The 23,060-nt window shown below is 38.1% G+C and overlaps 1 protein-coding gene across 2 annotated transcripts in view; it reads right to left on the reverse strand.

Moving 5' to 3' along the window:
- Nucleotides 1-17,349, reverse strand: part of SGCG (sarcoglycan gamma) — a 110,322-nt gene extending 92,973 nt beyond the window's left edge. For both annotated transcript variants that reach the window (XM_017831591.1, XM_017831589.1), the window contains exon 1: nucleotides 17,178-17,349. The gene's annotated coding sequence lies outside the window, so the exon portion shown is untranslated. The remainder of the gene's footprint in view (nucleotides 1-17,177) is intronic.
- Between the last annotated feature and the right edge of the window lie 5,711 nt (nucleotides 17,350-23,060).

A 23,060-nucleotide genomic window follows, 5' to 3' on the forward strand; every position in this document is an offset into this window, starting at 1 on the left:
GTGATCTGTGATGGAATGACTCCAGTCTAGATAGCCACACTGAAAACTGCAGCATTATTTTTTTGCTGTGTGTGCTTCAAGATGTCAAGCCTGGGAAACAAAAGTCCAACTACTTGTGACTGAAACATTTGATACCATTGCCTCCACCGACTGATCGCATTTCAGACTTGGCAAGGAAGATACTTCACAAATTACTTCAGACTGAATTACAGTTTAACTTCCAGGGGATAGTAGAAAATTTGCTGACCCTAAGGAGGATTCTTTGACTAAATGCCAGGCTCAGAGGAGGGAGAAAAGGATTGGGCCTGACATCCTTCACTGTTCACAGAAGGACTTCCTGGAGCACGAAACTACTGAAAACACACCACAGTACAGCATTATTTCAGCGCAAAGAGTAAGCACATCAAATGCAATGATGCCTCTAGACAGCCATACGCTAAAAATTTAACCAGATTGAAAAAGGAAGGCGGATAAATTCCTGGAAGACAAATCTGTCCAAAACTCACATAAAAAGGCATGGCATCTGGCTCTTGAAATACACAAAGAGTGCAGGAGAATATTCTAGGGAATATCACCAAAAGCTAGCCATTTCCTGACCTTATATTCTTTCCTAGACACTTGTAAGCTACTGTCAAAGACAGACTTTCGGGCAAGATGGAGCTGTGGTATTTTGAAAATTTCTCATAAATACAGCACTGGAGATACCAGCAACCCAAACACCTCTCTGAGTCCTCCTTTTTATGTTGTGAGCAAAGGCATAATTAATTTCTACCTGTAAGAGTTCAAGACTGAATCATTGTCCCTGTATGGGCTTCTGTTATCAAAGAATAGCTGTCACCTCAAGTAGTGAGCAGGGCACGCATGGCATGCATCACAATGTAGACTGTCATTCTAACACTAATACAGATGATGTCTCAGGAATGCCAAAGAACATTATCCCATCTATGCAAGAACTATACACATCATCAGAACAAGTCCCACCTATAAAATGCACAATCAGCTGATGGAACCATTCAAGGAATCCACAAATCTTCCTTGGCAGTCCACAAATCTCTTTAGAGAGCTATGCACTACAATTGCCAGTTATAAACATTATGCAGAGAAAGCCATACAAACAGACCTCATCTACTACTCCAAGACAAATGGGAACATTTTCTACAAGTGACTATGAAAAGACTTAGATTTGATAAACTTAGGTTGTCATTCCTCAGGTATGAGCTGAAGTTTGGCACACTCTATAGAGAAGTATCATTCTTCTATTCAACAGGGAAAAGCGCCCAGAAAATGGAAAAGCAGGTGTCAGGTATTCTAGGCTCTAGATCCAATCCTGATCTCATCTCAATAGAATAATCAAGTTCAATTTTCTCAACCACTGTGCAGTGAGGACTAACACTTGATGAAAGCAAAACAGGCAAAGAGAATCATCCTTGGCAAGACAGCAGTTTATTTCAAAGTTTGTAGTACAACATGATTACAGATGCCAAATGACAACATTTCACGTTAGCTCATGAAGTTGTCTATAAAACAGGATAACCCTAAATAAACACTCTAGGATCACAGCTTCACCAGTGGTGATAGTTACAGCAACATCACATCAAGGCAATTATCACAAACCAATGGCTTGTATAAACAGCACAAGGCATTCAAGAGGCAAGTAGTTCAAGAACACAGAAGCCTATGTTGTGAACATTCAACGTGTTCTGAGTAGTTGCTACATCATGGTACATTTCTGCTCATATGCAGCAGGGATGCAACTTATCTTTCTGAAGAGTCTCAGGCGTGGAAAACTGGACATGAGCCAATCCCCACTAATCATCTCAGGGAACAAATTCCTGTGGACATATTTCTGTACGAAGTATTTTTCTGATTATACTAAAATGTGCCTGTTATTATTCTCTGTTATATATAAATCTATTATTCTTTGCTGCACAATGATCCAGCGTGAACAGACTGGCTTGAGAATGAACCTATCTAATATTAATCTACAGTCTGGCTCTTAAGGCATTCTCTTGTAAGATGAAGCAGTATGTTTCCACAGCTAGTAACACTCTGAATTTGGTTTCCCACTTTCCTATCCTTTTCTTTAGCCTATGACCAAAAAGGTGGCTAGGTCATCTGTATTTTTTCCAAGTTATATTAAATAAAATTCAGTATTCTCCTGTGTAAAAGAACTCCTTTGCTTCTGTTCTGGGGAAAGAATTCTGGACTTGTAAAATTTATAGCCACTGCACTGTCTATGTCTATTATATATTACCCTGTATGTACATTATACATGAAGTCACAAATTATTTTAAAGACCTGTTGCATAGTAGGTAAGTACATTTAGTACAGGTAAATGCCTCTCAAAATCTTCCCCATAATAGTTACTCTTGAGAAAAGGGATACCTTGCTAGTTGTTGTGAAAACATTAGCCTTCATTATGAGACTGTATTTGGATTTGTGCATTTTATAAGCTTGTATACAAAAAGTTGATGTTACAAACAATATTTTCTTTCTTATAATCTAAGAAGATTCAGATTATATTTAGCTTGTTTTTACTCAACTTGCAGTAGGTAAATTGCAATTCTTTTTAAATCTTGCAAGAACTTTAAGAAACCTAGTCCATATATACAATGTAAATTCTTAATAAAATATCCTGAAAACAGTCTGTCAAAACACATCAATATTAAATTTACATTCATTTGGTTGTGACCTATAATTTGTCAGGATGACAGCTTGGACATATGATGTATTTGCAAAGATCACATATTCCCCTCTCAGAAGGACAGCTTCCACAGCATTTAACCTGTCCTTGACATCTGCTAATGTTTATGATGCTCACTATTACCTATGTATGTATCCTGTACTCACAGTACTTTAAACAGGTGTGATATATTTTAATAGCAATATTCCAAACATCCAATATTTACAAATACACGGGATTTGTTATAAGACTGCGACTTTCAATGAACTCCACAAAAGAACTTGTCTTTTTACCTATGCAACACATGTGAGATATCTGCTTTTACAATTTCTCGTAAAGAGTGCATTAGCAGTGCATGGCTACAATTCACTTCATATTTAGCCTTTTCTCAGCAACCCTCTTTCCCAGAGAATTTAAGTGTCAGGTTTAACTAACTGTACAGGATTAACTAACTGTAACAGCACTAGCAGGCCAATCCACTTCTAGTACCTTATTTTTCAGGATCCTTGGGACAATACTGGACCAGTCCTTCTGGTCTACCCTTCTGGTGATGGCACATTTTCAGTGGGCTGATTTTCAAAGGACCAAACAGTCTATTTCCTGTCACAGTGGCAAATGCAATCTCATGCCAAAGGAGATGCCATAAATCTTCAGAAAAAAAGTTTCTGGAATTAGACAGCCATCACAGAATGAGCCACAGCCTTTTTCCTGTATTGTCCCACAAAGATGTTTAGGAAGAGTTCAGGAGTAGGCCTAATCAGTTGGTTTTGACAGCAGCAGCTCACTCCAAACTACTAAGAGGAGCACACAAGGAGTCTACAGAGAATACAGAATAAGCCTAGCATTTCTAGAATGGAGAAAAAAAAAGATCTTACAAAATTGCTTTTAGGATTTTATTCTCAGCTTTGCAGGAATATAAGGGGAAAGCTTAAGCTTGAGCATTTTGGTAAATCCTCTCCCCTTGTACAGTTACTGTGGCCTTGTTTGGTGCTTGTAAAGAAAAACAAAGATATGGTGTTTTTTGTTTGAACTGTCTGATAGGATTGCTTCTGATTAGTAATTACATGCAAGGTCAAGCTGCTTTGGCGCCAAGAAGTTTGAAAAAGGTGCTTCCATGGTTAAGCTACAAAAACACGGTGACAATGTTACTATCAACTCAAGTTTGACATAAATGTGAAAAAGTGATTTGTGGATCCAAAAAATATTACACAACAGGAATGTATCAGCAAATTTAGCTGAGAAGTAAATATGTAAATGTCATGCAAAAAAGTGTATGTGTATGAATTTACATATGTACATATTTTATATATATACACATAATAAAAGGGGGTTGTTCCATGAAGTTTCTGTTTCACTTTTCTACCGTAGGAAAGTGAAACAAGATAATAGGAAGGGTCTGTTATAAAACACAACACCTTCTATGCCAGTTATAAAAATGTTCATTCTGCCATCTATCCGCTGACATAAGTCTGTGAATTCTCACTAAAATTTCTGCATGGTTGGTCATTACAAAAAAAGGTAGGAAAAGTTAAAAAAAGATAATTGGATTCTTACATGATTGCAATATAGTCTGACACTTCTAAATAATACCTTCTGCCAGTGAACAAAAGGTTACATGGCATGAGACATGTCTCCTATCACTAAATAAGCTATGAGATTTATCCACTTGGAAAGTTGGGCCCTATTTAGTCCTTTATTTGCAGAAGTTAGAGCGTTATGATTTTATTTTAAAATTAGACAAATACAACTTCTCATTAGCACAGGTATTTACTGTAAATTATTGTATTTACATAAAATCTATATTAAATTTACTAATAAAATGTAGGGCAAATATTCCAAGGCACTCCTAATGGCACAAAATAGTGTTATTACTTCTACAGACAAAACTGAACTATTCAAGAACAGTAAGTCACCACTACTACAGTTTTAATTATATTTGTTTAATTCTGGGAAGAAGCATTAGTAAGTAAAATGTTCTCTTGTCTGAACAGACACTTCTGTAATGGTAAAAGTCCAAAGAGCTCTCAGTGAGACAGACAATCATTCACTTGTGACAGCTGTGATGAGAAAGACTATGTACTATTAGGTACACTGACAACACTATAGACTCCCTAGTAAGAGAAAGTTCAAGAAAACTCTTATAACAATGTTTTACCTGTATTTTACTTCGAACTACTCCGTGATGACCTCCTGGAACTGCTTCATGAAAAATCTTCCTCTAGGTTAGTCAAAACTTCCTCTGTAGTTCCTCTTTACAGTTATTGGAACTCACTACAGAATTTTGCTATGAAATGAGGATGGACAGCTTTTCACTGGACTTTTGAAATTCAGTTGGCTTATTCTCAGGTAATGAAGAGAAAGGAAAAGTCATCTAAAGAGAAGTGGCAAGATTGCTTTATAAGAGGTAAGAGAGATGAAGACATGGGAACAACATGCAAAAAAGAAACCAAGAAATAGAATGAGAAAAGCAAACAAAAGGAGCACAGTGGTGAAGCACACTGGCAAGGAACAACTGCAGATAATGAAATAGGATAATACATGGATAAACAGGCAGAAATACGAAAGAAAGAAGATTAAACACCTAGGTAGAAAGGTACATTCCTAGACACAATCTGAAATTCAACTCAAAATTCTAAAACACTTAAGTGTTTTGTAGAATAGCTAGCTGTCAACAAATCCATTGAAAATAATGTTTCAATGGCCTAAAAATAAAATACATAGTTGAGAGGACAACCTGATAATGCCATCAGCACCTCCAATTACTCAAGTTATATATGGCTGTGTTGCATAGGTAAAGAATGATGACTGATGATAACTCCCATGAGAAGACAATATAATAACATTTACAGTTTTTATTAATCAAGCTTTAAAGTTACCAAGAAAAGATGACACTAAAATAACAGAGAAGTCAAAGAAAATAACAGCCATTTTAACATTAGACAAGTAAAAGCTACTTCTTTTATCCCTGAACAGGAGCATCTCATCAGAAAGGAGTGTGATGTTCAGTATTCCATGGGAGTAGATGAAAAATACTTGCTACTACCAATTATTGTAAGCTTAGAGAAGTTTCCACTTTCCTTGAGAACTGAAGGGGTTTGGAACAGAGGCTGGTTCATTTACATGATTTTATAATGAGTAGAGACAATTGCTGAAATTTCAACACTGCTTAGAAAAAGTTAACAGTACCACTTTAAAACTGTAAAGTAATAAAAATTGTCTTCCTTAGATAACAAGTCAGAACTGTCACCTCAGTATTAACCTGCAGTATCACCAAAATTTCTTCAGTTCTCAGCTGAACAGTGAATATGTAAGACTCAACTATTGTGAAACAGAAGTTATTATTTTGCTCAGTTTGTAGAGGTGAGCTGTCCTGCATCTACCTACCTGCATCTACCTGCATCTCTGTCCCTGGACACAAAAGCATTTCAACTACTTCCACTTCAATATTTTCTGTTGGATCAGCATCTGAGCACTTTGTGATGTTTACAAGTATCATAAATGTAATTTTCATAGAGTCATCATCATTCAAGTAAACATTTGATCCTCATAGATTATTTTGAAACATTACTTATAATGAAATACTAAACATAATGCATGAAAAAGAAATTTAAACTTTTCCATTTTTTGCTGCTCTAGTAAGAACTCAAACTAATTTTAGAATCTACTAATAAACTTTTCATAATAATGCAAGCATTTCTCAGTACAAGGCAGCTCTTGAATACAGCTATCAGCATAGAGAATGTATAACATGAAATATTAAAGTATATTGGCAAAAACACATGATCAGAAATACAGAATTTTGTATCAGTTGTTTAATTAGTCTTGTGATTGTATAAACTGTTTCAAAACTCCTCTTCAAATTATGTCATGTTTATGAGTGTCCTGGTGTAGCACACTGAAAGTATGTCAGTAATAGTAAGTAAAGACAGCACACACATCTTCCCCCAGAGCACTGTGCTTGCTGTGTCTAACAATTATATTGGCAGCACAGCCACAGCAATTTCCACATTAGTTGCTGAAACTCAAATGCCTGTGTATGTCTGCACACACCTCTATGCAGATAGCCATCCCTAACTATTAACATGTTTACTTTCAATAATATATAGGTTACTGTGTGATCCCTAACTCTTTTGGGGTGTCCAAGGCCAGGCTGGATAGGGTTTTGAGCAATGTGGTCTAGTAGAAGGTGTCCCTGCCCATGGCACTGGGGTGAAACTAGATGATCTTTAAGGTCCCTTCCAATCCAAATCATTTTATGATTCTATTCTATTACATAATGCCATTCCTTCCATGTTACAGGAGACTTATTTCACACACTGTAAGAGTATACCATTTCCCAGAACTGTTATCAGAAAATTATTATGATTTTAATACCCATTATAAGTAGATAAATGAAACTACTTTGAGTATCTTTCAGACATTTTTACATACCTGAATTGTGTTCACATTATTATCAACACACAGTTTCAGTTTAAGATTCTCATTTGTTCATGCCAACTGATTCTAGAGAATAATGATCTAGTGTAAGGTTGTTTTACAGGGAAAAAAAGAGATAACATTTTCTTTCCATTCTAAATCACCCTGTTTCCTTAATCTGCTGTAACTATTGATGATATCACCAGTTGTATCAACTGCTTTCTTGTGACAAAAACCTGGAGCATCTCAATTTTATCTCATGAGGGAGTTTTTCCCATTAAAGACCTAGATTGTGAAAAAGGGTAATTCATTTACTTAATACTAAATGAGTTTACATCTAAAACTCACAGTAGGAAAAGACATGCCAGCATCTCCTTTAGAATAATGTCTGTAATAATAAGCTACTCAAAAGGATGAACAGAGTTACTCAAAGTCAAGTATCTCTGAATCAGGAGATTCGTATCAAGATCGGGCAACTTTTATGTGATGTCTGTTGCAGTTGATTGCAGAGACAGCTTTTTATTACAACCAACTTCAGACAAGCCACTTATTGTCAGGTATGCATTTTTGTCTTTTTTCACCGTTGCAGATAAAGTAGTAAAAATATTCTCACTAATGGTTTTAGTTAACTTATTGATTTCATGTAGTCATTGTTTTTGTAGCATACCGTAGAATTGAAGAGAATTAAAAAAGAAATGATTACCTATTGCCCATGCACATTTTTTAAATTGCCATACCCACATATTTTCCATTTTTAACACTACATTTTTACGCACTGCAAAATGACAACTTGGTAATTTTGAATCAATGGGGTAAACTAGGGTAGAATACGTATTTCATGCAATTCCAGAAACTGGAGGGCTTTATAAAGTCAAACCACTTTGAACCGTTGCCTTTACCAATAATTTCCTGATGAATTCAGATTCCAAATTTACAAGATTACAGGTGAAAAAGAGGAAGAATGCCAACATATAGAATATATTTGCGTTTATACATATAAATACCTTTTTACAATGTAGTCCCTTAAATCATGGCTCTTATTTACAGTAGCTGTTATTCATCAAATTAATGTACATATGCATATTTTGCTGTTGAAAATGCTCAAGAAGTATCATTTTGGCATTGGGAAGTCAGAGTGCCTTAGAGTTTCTGAGTCATCTACACGAAGGCACCAAATGTGGGAGACCCCTGTCCTTTTACAGTAACAGCTACTGGCCAGATAGGAAACCGTAGGGCCCAGATACCCATCTTTAGCCAACTGAATTGCGACCCAATTGTCTAGTTTTAAAGAAGTCTTGGAACTCTTTTCCTGAAATTTTTATCAACTGCAAACACAAGCAGAGTATTTAACAGGTACGCATACGGACAATTATGCTGTTCCTCTGATCAATAAGAAGAAGCTGACAGGAAGATTATTTTTCAGGAAGAACACTACTGCAGATCAAGCCCAAAGACAGTGTGTGTGTGTGTCTGTGTGTGTGTGATAATCTTTGAATCTTCCCAAAGGTCTCAACATGTTATAATTGGATTCGAAGTTCCTTCAGCGTAAGATAATTCACAGGAAGAATCGTGTTTGTGCAGACAGTTGTACTAGCTAAGAAATACCTTGATATTTGACATAAAGTTTCAGTAGGATCTTTATCCCTATTAAAAATCAGCATATGGGAGACACATCAAAAGAACTTGTCGATTCCTAAGCCCCTGTAAATAATATTAGTTCGATTGCCGCTTACTCAAGTAAGAGATGGATAAACCACAAAGTAGCTCAACCTGCCAAGACAAATTCAAGTGCCAAGGAGTAATCTTCTGCTAACTACTAAAAAATCTGAATTATTTTTTAGAATGTTTCACCACATGAATAAAAACACAACCGTCAGGAAAAATAAACGAAGTGTAGATATGGCTGTAAAATAAGTTTGTAGTGAACATCCAAAACTGTACTCCTACAGCTCGACTAAATTTTCCAAAACCTTATGAAGCTGCAATTTAAATGAAAACAGAATTTTACATGCAGCCATAAAAATTATTTTAGTCTAGTCACTTCTGCTGTTAATTAGGATTTTCTGCACACTGTGCAAAATGACTCTTTGAGTCCATGCTCATCATTTACACAGTGAGCTGGAAGCCGCAGTGCTCATGGGAAAGAGACTGACCCTGATCAGAGATTATACCTGAAAATGACAGTACAATCAATAAACCCTAATGATGGATAGATGAGAAGCAGATTTCACAGATGGCCTCAACTCTCAGATATTTGCATGAGGAGCTGATTTCTGGATAGGCATGGACCTCGAAGTAAGTCTGTCAGCCAAGAGTGGATGCAGCAAATATCTGCTGGAAACATGGGCTGGAAAAACGAGAAAAATTTCCTGCACTTGTTCATCAGCTTGATGATAGGATTAAAGAAAATGCATGAATCAGCATGCATGTCCAAAAATGATTATCTGACAATGCAATGTCTTTAATCAATTTTGCATTCATCACAGATAAAGGTCTGGCATGCTCAAAGACATACATGCAGACATAGATGCCAAGTATATAAGCAACCTGAGACAAGAATTTACTGGCATGCTTAGGCACACTTGCATTTTTTGTTGGAATGAAGAACTGAATGGATTTGTTATTAGCATATTTTTGGACTCAGTTGAGCAAACAGTAACAAGAAATGCTTGGTTTGGGTTACCTACGATTCAGACATGAAAAAGAAATTCTGAATACAGATCCAGATAAGAATTGCCAGAATTTACCCATAATTTCAAAATACTCCAAATTAAAGTGTTGGGTAAGAGACATTGTATAATGACAGTAAAAATCCCAGATAAAATATTAAGATACCCCTCTGTGTCTTAAATAGATTACCACAAGACAATTCCAAAACTGAGAACAGTTTGGCAATCATTAGGTTTACCAAAAAACAATAGAGATACACAGTACCATACTTAAGGGAAGGGAGGGATATTTTCTTTTAGCACAGAAATTTAATTTGTCTCAGATTTAAGATTAACCTTCACTTACAGGAATAAGAAAGCAACGATCTATACATACTTCCTGTATTACTGAAATGCTAGTGTTTAAAAAAATACAATCTATCCCTATTCTTACGAAAAAGGTCTCTGAATAGGGATTAGCAATGCAAGGTGCAAGCTGGACAAAGAGCAGAATCATACATATATCCTAATTATACAGTATTAAGAACCCAATAACCCATGTTGATGGGTTACTGCAGACACTTCAGAAGTAGTAAAATGACTTGCCCTAAAAAGGCAAGCCTGATGAGACTGCTATATTGCTCTCAGCCATTAGTCAAATGTGCTGTTAAGACAACAGCATATGGTAACAAAAGAGTATTATTAAAGAAGATTAAAAAATACCTTTTCTCATAAATGTATATGTTTTCATTGAAGCCCTGTTATTCTGGTTGGAGGACAGGTACAATTTTCACTGCTGATCTGAGTAAAGTTGACTTTGCTTTTCCTTTGAGGAGGTAGAATTTGAGATTTCAGGAGCCTCAAGTTCGCTGTTATCCTAAACATGCAATGCTCAATAGTAACATGAAATTAACTGTACTCCTTAAAATGCAGTATCTTTGATTGCATTTTCAATTTTTTAATGTATACTCATGTATTAGAATCAATAAAGACCTGTAATATTGCCACAGCTTGCAAAGCTATGATCAGTTGCATCAAGAACTGAAGCATGTCTACAATGCTTAACCTGAAACAATCTTTTGGAACAGGGAAAGTCCTTAGTGACATCTTGGGTAAATTGTTGCAAAACTTGACTGAAATGTCATGGTAATTCCACCTTTGAAAAATCAGTGATGAGAGAGTGTACTTATCCCCCAAAGCACAGGGGTTTTTTTGGTCTTTTTTAGTGGTATTTAAATGAAGTAGTATCACAACTTAACATCATGACTATTAAGTTCAAAGGTGTAACAAGCGATCCAGACCATCTAAATTTAAAGCTGTAACTTTCTCTACATAGACTGAACAAGAAGAAAGCATTGAATGTTAGTGAAACATTCAATATGACAAGATAATTTAATTAGACTGCCGTATAAGGCTATCTGAAGGCTATCTGTCCTGGTGCAGCTCACTAAAACTATGCCAGTAACAGAAAGTAAAGACAGCACACACATCTTCCCAGAGCACTGTGCTTGATTTCAGCATTAGTTGCTGAAATGCAAACACCTGAATATATTTGCACATACCTCTACGCAGATAGCTATCCCTAACAACTAATATGATTATCCCCAAAAATATATAAGCTATTATATGATCCCTACTATTTTAGGATGTGCTGGTAGCCAAAGCCAGGTTGGATGGGTCTTTGAACAACCTGGTCCAATGGAAGGCATCCCTGCCCACGGCACTGGGGTGAAACTAGATGATCTTTAAGGTCCCTTCCAACTGAAACCAGTCTCCAATTCTACGACTTCTTGCATTAGCCAGCCAGCGAACTAAGGGAAGAATATGTCACTGCTTAAAAGCTTAGTGAGCTCATTACATTCCTTAAAAGATTCTGAGATGACCTCTTGACTTCCTTCTAGGTCTATGAAGAACACAGGTCATCCAACGATGAATGTCCCAAGAGAAGTAATAATATGACTTTGCACTTCAGACAAACAAATAACTCTGACCACTGCCAAGACACAGTAAAGGGTTTACTAAAAACTGAACCTTCCTTCTAAAGAATAGAAGGCTTTAGAACCCCGTGCTGGCTCAGATAACAAGGAGGAGGTGCAGGACATCTCTGGACTTCCATAACGGCTGCTACTGCTCTCTTTTCAAGACTGCTTACAACCTTCTTTCTTAAATGGTCTGGGGGAGTTTGTTTTTGAGAGTAGAGCAAGAGATTCCAGAGAAATTTATTTAATAAGCCAGATCTTTCCATTTTGTTTCTCTTTCCCTGGTGTTTGATTTAAATACTTCCAAGTTTTGAAATCAGCACCAGGAAAAGACTGAGTACTTTTTATTTATGTGCATATGCACCTCTGTGAAATATATATATAAAATATGGGTGTCTTCAAACCTCCAAGCAAAAATCCTCACAGCCTGAAGAAGTGCTGTATCTAAAGAAATCAAGCCAGGGGAACAGTACTATGCTATGATTTTTCACATACAACATTTTTCTCTAATAATGTTGCGCATTAACTTACAATTCCTCATTAACAAATAAATATTTTGGGAAAACTGATAGATAGTTGTGTAAAAAAATTCCTTGTTTCTGAAATCAAACTAATTGCTTGGTTTAGAAAAAATTTATGTATATGCTCTTTTGTCATTTTTAGGTTAATGAATGGGGTTTTCAGTACACATTGTACAATTTCTTGAATCTTGAAAAGTTTTCCTCATAACTCCTATTCCAAAAGCTATCTACTTCTCTACAATATAGAGAAATACATCTTTACAGTATTTTTAATGATAATAGACAGCAATGCCTTTCAATATATAAAATCCAAATTCCATAGTTCAATTCTTAGAAAACAAATAGAAGCTGTCTCTCCAGGTTTTACAGACCTGATATTATGAAGTTTTCAGAATTGTTTATAATAAATATATCCTCAGAAATAGTGAATGCTTGAGGCACAACCACAAATAAGGAAATTATTTGGGTACTTTTGTATGACTAACATATATTGAAGTTTTCAAAAGTAATTCTTCAGTTTCAGAGGCTGATACGTATTATGTGACTTACTAGCAATATTGACAAATATATTAATTTGCAGCATCACAGTGAGTCTTTTCACTGAGGTGGAAAAAAAATAACAGATGTTCGGAATCACTCTGTTAAATCTAAACATCCACATATTGGCAGAAAACAGGTAAGTTTAACATCAAATTTAACATAATGGCAATTTGTGAAAAGATTGTTAAGATTTTCAGGGCTATACACCCCTAACAGAGAATCAGGTTTTTTAAACGCTATTTGCAGTTTTCCTCTGCTGTCTTCAAAAATTCGTCCAAATGTTAAACTTGCCTGACCTTTAGAAATTATCTAAAGCATAGCAGTTAAACAAACACTTCAATAATTTGACATAGTATTCCCCATTATTTGCTGACTAAAGTCACTTACTATAAATAATTGTCAGAAACTAATAAGTAAAACTAGCACTTATATTAACATGTTAATTTTCAAAAGGTTTTTGTACAGCATTTTAATTACAAACAGTATACATGATACAAGGTACACTGCCCAGGAGTATTTTTGCGTGACATTCAGAAAAAGGTATTTGGTTGCTCAGTGAAAACTATTGTATTAAAAAGAACTTCTACACTAGAAGGCTCAAGACCATTTTCTTTGCTTTAGAGCTGTGATGAAATACATACTACTCCTCCTTTGAACATCATAATAGTTTTAAAAAGACAGTAATACCCATATTTATACACTCACATAGTACCTATGGACTGAAACCCGTTGTATTGGTTTAAATTAAGAAAATAGGTTACAATACCATATTAAGAGACTCATTATTACCAATTCATTGACAAACTGCAAAGCTTGCTTAAGAGGGGCTCCCCTATTGTCTCCTGGTGGATATTGTTTATCACTTCATTAATAATTGAAAAGGCAGAGTATAGTTACATCTGAGCATTACATTAGGCCAAGGAGATCTAGAAGCCAGAGCTAGAAATTTTGATATACAGGAGTAAAACTCACAATAATCATATTAAACTGAAAACACGATCTAGGAGAAAATCAAGATGTAATTAAAGAAGGTAAACAGTTTACCTAAGAATAATCAACTAAGAAAATAAAGGATGAGAGCAAATAACATGTAGCTATTCTGGTATTTTGGTGGTGAAAGTTACCATGAGCTAAAAGTGATCAGCAATATAATACCTTTGCATAAAAGACAATACATTACCTTGAACTGTAAGCTAATCTTTATGGTTTACTTGTTGGTAAAGTTACAGCTGTATTTTTTTTTATAGAGCATTCTCTATCTAAGAAATACAGAAGAAATTAAAGGAATTCAGCAGAAAATATTAAGTACCAGAGGTCTAAAAAAGGTGACAAAGAAAGCAAAAATTAAATAATGAGCAGTCTTTCAGTTGAGAGGAAACTGAGTGGAGATGTAACAGATGACAGGGAAAAACATCCAGAATGGGCATGCAAAGTTAAAGCTTATTCTGCTCACTCTGCAGGAATACTACCTGTTTGTGGTGACCAGAAGGAATCCTTTCTCAAAGGCTATCCCTCACCTTCTATAAGTTTATAGTATGTACTCCTCAGTGCCTGGGCATTGAACTTGTAAATAGGATTCCATTTTGTATCAGTTTCTTGCTTCTGTAGATACAATACACACAGTTAACTAGTTTCACCACGATTTTATCTACTTCAACCACACCAGATGGGTTTAACAATGAAGGAACAAATTTTCTATCACGGATCAAGAGAAGCCTTTAAATACAGCAGTACAAAGTCTGCAAACAGAACTGCAAGAAAAAAGCTGTATAGCAACTACAGTTTTCAGGTAAAAGCAGATACCTCAGCTGTTTCTCCAGGTATACTTTTACCCAAAATCCCCAAGGTGCACACTATCTTCAAAAGCTAGTGACTAACTTCCCACACTTCCACACCTTAATGCCCCTTTATATGCCTTCCTTGCTCTTCACTTGGCCATTTTCATTGTTTAAGATTTCACACACTGTAAAAAGAACATTTGCTCAACACACAGATTTAATCTCCTGACTTCCAACACAAGCTCAGCTTTTGATAGCAACAGCTACATACAATTTGGACATATTATCAGAACCTAAAGTTCATTAGCAAACAAAGCATTTTGTTTTAGTATATTCTAAAAAAGAGAAATTCCATATTCCACCTCTGTGTAGCTTAAGCACTGTTGCATCAATAGGACTTCTGTGAGTTTAACTGAGATCCCGATATGAATAAAATTAATTCAAATACCTCTTTACAGAACTGAGTACTAAATCCATAGGCATGTAAATATTAAAACTATAACCCAAAATCTTAAATAAGACCCAACATCACGACGTTAATTCATTCTTACCTTTTAGTTACATTCTAGCAGTGATTTTATAAGCAGTACATTCATTTTCATTAAAAAATGTTGAAAAGTTAACCAATGACAGTTCAGAATGACATCTTCTTTTAAAGCACTACACATGCTTGCTCCTATGCAAACCAAGTTTTAACTGTCATGCTGTCAAGAAAAATGATAGTTCCCTAGTCATACCTTATCTTTTTAAGAAAGTAAGAACTACAGAAGACTTTACAATAGAAAATTGTTTTATATGTTTAAGAAAATCTGCCTTTTGCATGAAAGCCCAGAGAGATGTTATATTTGAAGCTGACAGTGGAAAAAAAAAAGGCAAAACCCCAACCAATGAACAAAACACACAAAAGCGGGAAGCATTTCAAGCTTTATATGTGCCTGTGCTTCTATGTCCTTAGCCCTCTCTCAGCTTAATACAATATAAAAGTCCATGAATAAAAACCTGACCATACATAAAGCAGTCTTAGAGCTGCACTGGGTCATTAACTGTGATAGACCTTCTTAAGGACTGTAACTATGTGCTTATTAAGAAAAGTCCCAGTCTGAAAATCACCTTAACTACAGTGCCTTTTCAATGTCCAACAATTACAGGCAGTACCTGCAGGTACATTGCTAAATCTAGCCCACTTTTGAATGCTCCCCTAAATTTGGTACCATATTTGTTGTATCGTTAAATAAACAAAACCAAAAAAAAACCAGAATAACAAACCCCCAAACCCAAAAGGAATACTTTTCTGATCTAATGAAATGAAGTTCATCACATTTAAGGTTTTTCTTTGGCTTTTGCAATAAATATTGTGGGATTACCTCGGTATTTGAAAATTTGGAAGTAAAACAGAACTGTAGCTGATAATTAAGGCAGAATATCTCTGATTAACCCAGGGAGTTAGTGGAGAACATTCTCTATAAGGGAAAATGGCTTCATTTGAAATGGCTTGAATCTTTTCACTCTCAGGGCAGTTTGCAGTGTATACTTCTTTGTTCAGGCTGCAAAAAGGAAGAGGACTACTGAAGGTACAGATTTTTTGTTTTACTTTAAGGTGGTTCAATGTTGTTTTTCCTCACTCTGTAGCAAAGGTACCTACAACCTCTGTGTGGCACTCTGTTCACTTTTTATTCCTTAAATGATTTCAGAAGAACTAAGCAAACTATATGAATCTGACTTACTGTCCTTATGAGCAAAGGGGGAAGAAAATAATTCTGAAACATTTAAAGTGGGATTTAATTTCCAACAGCATTAATGATAATGCAAATATTTTATTAGAAGTTTATGCTTAATCCACAAATGTTCAGTTAAAAAAAGCCCAAACGAAGAATGATTCAAAAAGAACAGCAGTTGCATTTACAGTTATGTCATACAACACAACACAACAGACATACTGGAGTCTCAGGTGCACTGCTGTGCATCTCCTTGTAGGACTTGGCTGTTTGTTTTTCCTAAAGATACCCAAACTGACACAACGAAGTAAGCCAATTTCACAGAAGAGTAAAATGTAGCCATTAAAGACGCCGACATTACACCTCTACTGATACTTAATCCTACTAAACTAAACACCCGAGTGACACAAGTTCAGCCAACTGCTGCCGGCACCGCTCCTGCGCTGCGAGGGAAAGGCGCGGCACCCACCGCCCACGGCAACGGCGAGAGGCTGCGCCCCCTTTCCCGCGCCGATCCTCTTCCCCTCCTTCCCGCCCCTCACCCCGCTGCAAACTTTCTGCCTGCCGCGGCACGGCCGCTGACACGGCTTCCGAGCCGCTGGGGCAGCGGGATGCCAGCGCCGCCTCCCAGCCCTCCCCGCCGCACCCCTGGCGGGAGCAGCACAGCCTCAGGAACCCGGCTGAGGTGCCGGAGCACGAAGCGGTTCTCGCCGAACAAACCGATGTGCAACCCTACACGAAGGGCTGCCTCCCGCCTTCCTCCTCCGCCTCTCGCCGCTCGGCCAGCAGCGGCAAGAAAACTTTCCAGGTGACGCTTGCCCTCTCCCGGCACTCGAGGCGTGTCGGGCCGGGCCGGGCCGGGCCGGGCCGGGCCGGGCAGGCGTGCGGGGCTGTTACCTGATGTCCCCGCTCGGCTGCAGGACAGGGCAGAGTCCCCGCGGTCCCCTTCATGCCCGAGGGGCTGCCGAGCCCGCCCTGAGGTACACGCCTTCATCCAGCTGCCTCCCCAAGGGCTGCGCCTCCTTTCCTCGCCCTGGCGGGGCGGCGGACGCGGGGCGGGCGCCGCTCTCGCGGTCTCGCCGGCGCGGCAGGGAGGGAAGGAGGAACTGAGGGCGGGAGCGGGGAGGAGGAGGAGAAGCCGAACAGAGGGCGGGAGGAGAGCTGTGCCCTCCCTGTCTCCGCCCCAGCCGCCGAGCGGACACACAGCAACCGGAGAGCGGCCGCGTTGCCCGCGCCGCCCGTGCCGCCGTCCCGCCATGGGAAGTGCAGGGGGTCCCTCTGAGTGCCTCTGCGCCAAGGCTGAGCTCTGTCTGCCCGGCTTTTGGGTCGGGCAGGGCAGGACGGGACAGGGCGCAGCCGGAGCCTCTGGAGGGCGCCCCCATCCCGCCTGGCGCTATCGCAGAGCGCGCCTGCGCCTGGTGCTGGAGATGGAGTTTGGGACCGCTGGCGGGGGCCAGTGTGGGAGATAAAGAGGGAAACTGGACGTGACAGAGAGAAAGGTGGCGTGCAGATCGGGAGATGACAAATTTTACAAGGTGTTCAGAAAGGCAGAAAGAAGCGAATACCAGTGGGATATCTGAAGAGGAGAAAGGAGTAGAAAAGCACTGTCGGGCAACAAAGAGGAGAACGTATCCTGTGAGTGGTCAAGGGCAGGGTTTTGGAAGTGAGGAGATAAGGTGTTTGAGGAAGCCAAAATTTTACTGGGCTTGGCAGGAAATACATGTGAAACCGAGATGATGGGTATGGAGAAGAAGTTTGCCTTCTCCCAGAGTTTAGAAAAATGAGCCATTGAGGAAGCGATTTTAACTTAAAAGGGATTTTATTTAGGGAAAATACGCATAAAGCATTGGAAAAGTAAGAAATAAGCACTGCAGGCATTGCTGGACAAAAAGGAACTCTGAGATAAAAAGAACAAGTCACAGCTTGAAAGAGCTAGTGCTTCTGAGCAGAACACGCACAGTACTTGGCTGAAAGGAGGTAGGAGTATTGGTTCTATATGGGATAGAAATTACACTGTCCAGAAACTTTTTCTGTAAGAATTGTGCAGTATATCTTGTCTTTTCCTGGCAAATCATGCCATCCCACATGGGTAGTGGAGAGTTGGATTCAGGCTTTCCATACTGAACTTGCCTTTACAGCCAGTGCAGCAAAGTGGACCCTGAACATGCAGGACTAGGTGTAAAAGCAATATTTCCTACAGAGTTGATATCATCCTAGTCCTTGGAGAACTGAATTGATCTTTAGCTTTTAGCCAACCCACTTTGAAGCATGTATGGTCATGTAGATTCAGTGCTTTAAGTGTTTACTCATGGGAAGGGACTAAATTCATGCTGCTGAACTGAACTGCCCATGTGTGTTTACTGTCCCTCAAGTGGAAGATGACAGAGATAGGAGACAGCATACACACTGGGATATATGGAACTGAAGCAGAAATTACTGTGTTTACACTGAATTGTGTCATTTAAATATTTACTGCATAAATGAGAGGAAAAAATGCTGAACATCAAATTCATCTCTTCATCCAGATGATGAATTACATGTCTAATAACCCTTCCTCCATTGACTTCCTGCAAGTTTTAGCATGGCTTACAACACTTTAAAGTGCTTTGTTTTTAAAGTCAGAGTCTCATTCTGGTCTATTCTAACTCCTTGTATTTCAGCAATTGTGGGACCAGCTGTAGTGAACTGTAGTAAATTTGCGTCTGGCACAAGACTTGGGTTGTATGGGTGATTTACAATAAGCAGAGTATTATAGGCACAGGCTAGCCAGGGTATAGGTTGGATTGATATAGAAAAAAAACAAGAAAAAAAAAAAGAAAAGCTAGCCTGCTTTAGTGTAGGACTATGTAATCCATATCTTTCCCTTTGTTTTTCTCTCTTCATTTTTCTTCCTGCCCTTCATTGTGCAGAATCTTTCTTCTTCTTAAAGGTCATCAATCCTACCACTGTACTAGTGTCTAACAATAGTTCTACATATTTTGTATGTATAGAAATTTTTAGAAAGTTGTTACCAGAGATCTGGAGGATGATACTTCAGTAGCCATCTCTTGCATAAAAATGGTGTGCCAGTCTGGGCTTCCAGGTGCTGTGGTAGTATTGGTGAAAATAATGATGGTTAATATAAATGTTTAGCTCTTTGTTCATAGGAGTTGGAGGTTCTCTGGGAGTTACCTTTGGAGCTACTGCTCAGGATTGGTAAAAATTCTATAGATATGAAAGAAGGCGAGATCAGCAATTTTTAGTTATTTCTGAGCTTTATTGTCCCTGTTTTTTTGGTGGTCATTGTTTCATCATCATGGCTAGGCTTCGCGAACGAAGATTTGGGAAGGCTCTATCCACATTTGCTACAGGCACGCTGGTGGCTTATGAGGCCAATACGTGACAGACATATCCGATTGCAAAAGGCACAACAGAAAGATTCCTTAGGTGGTATATTCTGCAATACACGGTTCTTTCTGCGTTGCCTTTTTTCCTCGAGAGTGATCCTGCGTGTGTTCTCGAAGGAGACAGCTGCGTTATAGATGGTGTGTCTCCAGGCCTCCCGATTTGAGGCCAGAGTAGACCAGTTATGGTGATCAATATGGCCAAGGCTGAGATGTTGTTTCAGGGAGTCCTTGTATCTTTTCTTCGGGGCTCCTCTCATGCGGCAGCCAGTGGCAAGTTCACCATAGAGCAGGATCTTAGGGAGGCAGTGGTCCTTCATCCTTGAGATGTGCCCTGCCCATCGCAGCTGCGTTCTCAGTAACATGGCCTCGATACTTGTGACAGCTGCTTGCTCTAGAACAGATGTATTGGTCACATAATCTGACCAGTGGATGTTTAGGATTGTACGGAGGCAGCGTTGATGGAAGAGTTCTAGGAGACGCAGGTGGTGGCGGTAGATGACCCATGATTCGGAACCATATAAGAGAGTAGACAACACTATGGCTCTGTAAACACTGATCTTGGTGCTTTTCTTCAAGTGTTTATTACGCCATACTCTTTTGGTCATTGTAAAGATTTGTAGATAATCAGGAAATCTTTTGTGAGAGGCCTCTCTCAGAGGTGCTGTTTTCTACCAGTTTGTACTGTGTGTAACAAATTTCTTTTGCTCCCTTGAACTGTTATGTGTCTGAATTTAAGGTAGTGTACTGAAAATTATTTTCCTGGATACAGTAGCAAGCTAAATCAAAATCAGTAGAAAATACAGTCACTTTCTTAAAAGTATGTACTTGTTAACATACCATAATGTTCAGGGATTTGTAAATCCAAAATATTATTTTAAAAATTATTGGTACAAGTAAAATGCTCACAGTAGGTTTTAATCACCGGGATAGCATTAGAATTTGATATGTTGATCACCTAGATTCAAAGGTAGTAATATCTTGTGCATAAGAATCTATTTCATATCAAATATAATATTGCATTATTGATAACAACTGTAAAATCCCTGGAGAAAACACATTTATTTTGAGTGGCTGTGTATTCACTTCTTTTTGAAGACAGATGGCTTGTACAGTGAAATAAGCAATGAGTGAGATATGAACATAAAAATGTTTGGTTTTGTAATTAACTGGCTAACAAGTGGGTGGGTTCAGTTTTGTGGCAACTGTACCATCATGTTCACCTTGTCCTTCCTCACCTGTCCCCATCCCCCATCCATCCCTCATTTGCCATGTTGCTTATGTCTTTTTTTGGCTTCCTACTCAGCTGTAATAGAAGCTAAATGACTTTTCCAATAAAGAAACTCAAGGTCAGAGCTGGGAGTAGCTCATATCGACAGCATGGATCCACCTGTACTCAGCTGGCTTACAGCAGCTTACCCATTCTTCTCTAAAGATGCAGCCTTTGGGTTATGATATGACTTCTCACTGTGCTGTCATGTACCATGTAGCTGTTAATCTGCCAACATAGCCCTACCCTTCAGAAATTATATACTGGAATGTGAAAGAGCTGTGTTGTTTCTGGAAAATCTCTCTGGCTCATGCTACGTATCCAATACAATTGCAAAACCCCCCAAAAACAAATGAAAAAAAAAAACCAAAAGCAAACCTTAACAACAAAATGAACAAACCCCCTAGAGTTCCTAATGTTTTCAAGGATTATGCCTGAATAATCAGCTTCCTTCTGAGAAAAAATTGTTAGGTGGTTTTGTGAGGCCATCTCCCTGGACCCATCCAATCTGTGTAAGTTCAAGGTCCAAAAATGCAGGGTGGTCTACCTCTGGACTAAAGGATGCAACAACTGTCCTGCAGCTATGTACCATCACCTGCTTTTTCTGTGAGGACTTACATGAAACATAAAGCAAGCCCTTGACAGCATGCTATCCCCTTCAAGAAAGACAGGGCTTTATCTGAGCTCCATGGTAAGGTATCAGTAATAGCTCTCCTCTTGAAATCTAAGGGTAGGATGACAGGGTGTTTTTTCACATTCAGACCATGTCCATGAAAAGGTCTCAGTCTAGATATAAGGTGCAGAGGACTGTAGCCCACAGACAACCTTTAGTGCTTCTTACAACCCTGAGATCCTGAGGCATGTAGAAATTTATACATGCTTCTCTTCAGTTGTTGCCCATTTTGTTTCTCGTACAGCATCTGGAACCCATACCTCTCAAAGTTGTTTATCCTCTTTGTATAGCCTACAAAAAGCTAAGTGCATCCTGAGCATTCTGGAGAATGCTTTTGAAGATTTATTCTACAAGAACTTCGGCAGTAATTTGAGGATTCATTTGTAAACTGAGATTTGCAGCTTTTTCTGGCACCTTCTCCACTGAGGGGCCCCAGCATGTAGGTACTGGCTAAGTCCAAGGCTCCTTTCAACCTAGTAGATTGGACCTACTAGGTCCAACCAAGAGGAAACCCAGACAGGATATTTTCCTTAGTGTTTTTTCCTGGTAGGCAGTTCTTTACATGCCTTCCTTGTCTCCTTTTTCCCCTTCATCCTTCTAAAACTTTTTTTCCTCCTATATTTGAATGTACACTTTCAAAGATTTCTTCCTTCAATGTGATTTTACTGTGATTAATTTAGTCTACACATTTTACTTGTCTTATTGCACCTTTAAGGTCTGACCAATATGAATGCACTGTTAGCAGAGTGAACACAGTTCTCATTTCTACCAGTTCTGTACCAATTTATATTGTATTATTTTCTTCTCAATTGCTATTTTATCTTTTTTTTTCTCTATCTGTGGAGAAAGGGATAAACTAATTAGATATTAAATGCCATATTGGAGTTCTAAATAAGGAATTATTAATTAGAAATAACCTTTAATTATGACACATTTTGTCACAAGATGTGTCCTGTAGGTCAGACATTGTCTGTAATTTAAGTTTTTAACATTTTTAAAATTTTTTAGTTATTTTTTTTTAATTCTACCTGCTTAAACAAAATCAATCAGTGATACAATGCAGTTGGATAAGTGTTTTGGTAGTGTTATGGTAAGGATGGTTCGTAAGCATGAAAGTGTTATTGTAAAGCATTTGTAGTAGGGTGACAATTGCTTGAAAAAATAATTGTCTCACAATGATGTATGACTAAGACTTGTTTGTTTTTTTTTTTTTAAATGGAATTATTTCCTGAACTAACTAGAATCTTTATCTCTGTAGTCATACAAAGAAGATGGATCTCTGTTACAGGTATTCTAGCAGTGGTTTAAACAAGCCCTTAAATATCCATCTAAAAGTGGGCTCTAGAGCATTGTTTACTAGGTTTTCTTGTTTTCCTTTGGGTTTGGTTTTATTTTTTCTATCTAAATTATGCTATGTCTCTTGCCAAATTGCTATCAACATGTATGTGGCATAA

Source organism: Lepidothrix coronata, unplaced genomic scaffold (genome assembly GCF_001604755.1).
Source record: "Lepidothrix coronata isolate B3197 unplaced genomic scaffold, Lepidothrix_coronata-1.0 Scaffold193, whole genome shotgun sequence".
In the NCBI taxonomy this organism is placed as follows: domain Eukaryota; kingdom Metazoa; phylum Chordata; class Aves; order Passeriformes; family Pipridae; genus Lepidothrix; species Lepidothrix coronata.